At 40.9% G+C, this 4,166-nt stretch overlaps 1 pseudogene; it reads left to right on the top strand.

Annotated features, from left to right (window-relative positions):
• The first annotated feature begins 1,670 nt into the window (after positions 1 to 1,670).
• LOC133897846 (transcription initiation factor IIB-like) lies at positions 1,671 to 3,527 on the top strand (annotated as a pseudogene).
• The last annotated feature ends 639 nt before the right edge of the window (positions 3,528 to 4,166 follow it).

Here is a 4,166-nt window from a genome sequence, read left to right as displayed (position 1 = left end):
GCTTTGTGCTAAAAGTGGGCTCAAAGCTAAAATCATATCACTTCTTAGTGTTATTGCCTCAATTACCAAAAAGGAGGAGATTGAATCATCAAGGGCCCTAATTCGTGTTTTGGTAATTAATGACAATATGTAATTGTGGACTAATGTGTTTAATTGAGTTATAAAATGGTTAGTCCGAAGAATAATGTGAAGCTAGAAGAAGCATGTGTGTAAGATATGCAAATAGCTAGCTCAAAGCAAATGTATAAAATATAGGACATTTTCTTTTGTCGGTCAATGGTGATTAGAGAAGAAAAATGACCGAATTAATAGGATAAGTGTTGTACTATTAAGAGGGGTTGATATACATTTACTTGAGATATAAAAAATCTCATAATTGCTCAAACTTGCATTTTATCTAGAATGAGGAATTTAGTTTGAGAAGAATTGAAAAAACTGCCTTTGAGAGTGTTTTGTGTAGTGGCAGTTTGACCATTGTATAAACAAGGCAAATGTTTTCCAATTTCCTAAGTCACAGTTTGACCGCCAAGGGAGTAGAGAGTTTGGACTCTCTGCTCCGGCTGGCAGTCTAACCGTCGGGGCTTGCCGGTCTGACCGCTAGTGAACAGAGAGTTTTGGTACTCTATTCAAGTCTCGTGGTCTAATTGAGATTAGTGGTGGTTTGACCACCAGGTCATTTATTCACCAATGTCAGAGTCAACATTACACTTCTGCAGCCTTTGGATTAGTGCCAGTTTGACTGCCACATGAACTGCGGTCTGATCACCAGATGCACAGAGAAGTCAGACCTTGGGCAACAACCACATTTTGAGTTGTGGGCTATAAAGAAACCCCTTGCTAGTTCAAGGGGTAAGCAAGAACTTCATTTCTGAACTCTTGAGCACTTGACTTCATTCTCTCCCTCTCTTGATTTAGTGGTTGCATATTTGAGAGTGTGAGAGCATCTAGTGCATTGCATTGTAGCGGTTGAGATTTGTGGCACTAGTAACTCTTCAAGCAAGCGTCGTTGACTTATTACTCTTGAAGGTTGCCACCTTCTAGATGGCTTGGAGGTGGTTGCATCTTTGAGCCCTTCAAAGAAGTTTGTGAAGGAGCCACAATAGTGATTGTGAGAGGTTTTGAGCACGCCTCACCAGATCAGTTAAGTGCTACTCTATTGAAATCAAGGTATTGAGTAGTTCATTGTTTTATTCCGTCTTAAGATCAAATTGCTCAATGTGAGCCTTTTCTCGTGGTAAGAATTGCATACTTGATAGAGGAGCGATTAGAAGCTTGAACTCACCTCAACATAGATTAAGTGTGATTGGCAAATCACCGATACAACAGGATAAAATTCGGGTGTCGTCTCTTGTGCTATTTATATTCATGTAATCTATCTTATGCAATTTATCTTCCTAGAATATATATTTTTGCATGTCATCCTATGATTGTAAACTTTGACTTAGTTCTAGTTGCTTTATATTGCTCTAGTGATCTCTAATTTAAATTCCGTAAGTTTTATTTGATCGCTTAGCAATTAGTTTTGAAATTAACTATTCACCCCCCCTCTAGTCAGTATCCTAGATCCTATAGGTGCACTAGATCTGTTTGACCCCGTCATTGTAGACCACGAACGCCGCCGCCTGGAGGACCAAGGGTGGGAGCGCCTCACCATCGTAGGGTTGCACACGATGGGCATGGAGGCGGGGCCCATCCTCGATGACCTCACCGATGCCGACGTCGAGATCGATGAGGACTACATCGATGATGAAGCGTGGTTCAACATGACGCGTCGCGTGGAGGCTCTGTTCCCAAAGATCAACGCCGACCCTGCCGACGGGGCCGTCATGGGTACCGAGCTAGCTGCCTGGAACCTTGCTTCTGCGCGGCAGGAGGTGCTACACAAGATCACCTAGGAGCTCGAGCAGCATGACTGTGATCATGATAGCTGCGCCGCCTTCTACGAGTACGAGCGGCCTAGCTATGTGAGGCAGTTTGATGTTATATTTCTTGAGAAGCTTCTTAATCTTGCAATGCTAGCTGACTAGCTGGGTGAGCTCTGATCTTGGTGCCAAAATGTGTTTGATCGTGTTGTCGATGTCGGATTTGGTGATTCATGGGCAAATTGTTGGGTACATTTGGATGTCAAGTCATTTATGGAATGCAAATGTGAATGATTTAATATCATAATTTTGTTATGTACTCTAATAATAACAATAATTTATATTTGCTAGCATATTTGTGTGCATACTTCAGCCATGTTGAAGGCAAGCAATTGAAGTTTCGTATTTCTGTTTTGCTAGAAGTGCTATTTCTGTAAGGCATCTGATGCCATTCCTCTTTTTGTGTGTGTGTGTTGGATTGTTGCAGAAATATGTTCTGTTGCCAATGGGGCCACAAAGAAAGAAATTGGCCGAACAAAAGAATTTATATTGAAGCAACTGGAAGTTGAGATGGGTGATGGGAACCATCCATGCTGGAGATTTCCTGGTTTGTTGGTTTCAATGGTGTTTTAGCTTTGGTTTCATTGGCAGCTGGTAATTTTTTAACTTCTGAACTTAGCTTATAAACTAACAAATACTGCAGAGACGTTTCTGTTCAACTCTTGGGATGAACAATCAAGCTGTTAAAGCAGCCCAGGAGGCGGTTCAGCGCTCAGAGGAGATTGATATAAGGTTTGGCATTTTGGACTCTGTACAGGCTGGTCCTTATCTATTTCTGTTTATTTGTGGCAAGGGCATTCTGTGGCATGAACATTTTGTCTGTTTAGCTTCAATATTGTTGGTTTTGTCTGGTTGCGGCCTTTGAATCACTGGTGCTTATATTCATGTGCGGATCAGTTTTAGCCTTCTAGCCTTTTAGGCAAGCGGCCCAAATGACTATTAGAGGAACTATCCAGATAAATGAATTGCATAGATAGCTAATTTGATTTATAGTTTTATACACAACAGGACACAACAAATAAATTTGATGTAAGCCGTGGATGCAACTTTAGTGTTTATGTTACATTGAGAAATGACACAAAGCCAGCCTTTAACTCCTGGACATAAGCATTCCTAACTGGTCACTGTAGTGCACATTCTTGACCGAAAAAATATATGTTGACACTTCCTTTCAACCTACTGTGCAGGAGGAGCCCTATCTCAATTGCAGCCGCTGTCATTTATATGATAACCCAACTCCCAGAGGGCAAAAAGCCACTTAAAGGTTTGAAACGCTGCCCCAATATGTCTTCTCCTTGTGACTGACACATCGGTCATACTTATAACACTGTGCTTCTGTTGCAGATATTTGCTTGCCTACTGGCGTGGCAGAAGGCACCATCAGAAATTCGTACAAGGATCTGTATTCGTATGCTTCAAGGCTCATTCCAAACACCTATGCCAAGGAGGAAGACCTAAAGAATCTCATCACACCATAGGAAGTTCTCCCTTTTTGTTTTGTTTTGTTACATAAGTGGGAATTAGATTTGTCAAAGAGGAGTGACGTTGTCCCTGATTGTGACTTGTGTCGGGCAATGTGTCGCCGCCGCGGTTAACTTTATGTGAATGGACCTAAGAGACCAAAGTTGTCCTGAAGCTAAGCCATCAGGTCGAATTTCTTTCCAGAGATGTGAAGTTTCGCACATTACCTACCTCTGAGGAATTGTGGGATAGCCAAGTTGTCATTTTCGGATGCTCCCTGGGGCCAAATGTTGATAGCAACCAAGTTCTGGACAAGCGCTAGATTTTGCCGAACTGATCTGCATTCTGCACCCTCTATTAATCTTATGAAGAAATCATATGATTGTGTCCATCTTCATTCAGACTTCGTACAAACGAGTGGAGACGTGTGAACCTCGGAAGAAAGTTTCGGCTCATCTATCCTCCTATATATATAATTCATCAGTTGTGACTGATTCGGACGATCTCCACTGTCCATCCAAATTGATTAAACAATCTTCGCGTAAAGTTGGATTTCGTTTCTCCTTCTAAAAATACATTTAATCACCCATTATTTACCTTCATACCTAGACATCTAATATTTACCTTCTATACATTTTAAAAATACATTCATCTTCAATTGTTTACCTTTCATACTTTTTCAGATTACTATATACTAGATTGATTCCATATCTATAACATGTGTACAGTTACTAGTATAAGTAAAATGCACCACGTGATATCAAGTTAGATAGTGTTTTGTTG

Source organism: Phragmites australis, chromosome 17 (genome assembly GCF_958298935.1).
Source record: "Phragmites australis chromosome 17, lpPhrAust1.1, whole genome shotgun sequence".
NCBI lineage: Eukaryota > Viridiplantae > Streptophyta > Magnoliopsida > Poales > Poaceae > Phragmites > Phragmites australis.
This window is presented reverse-complemented; position numbering and strand designations above follow the sequence as displayed.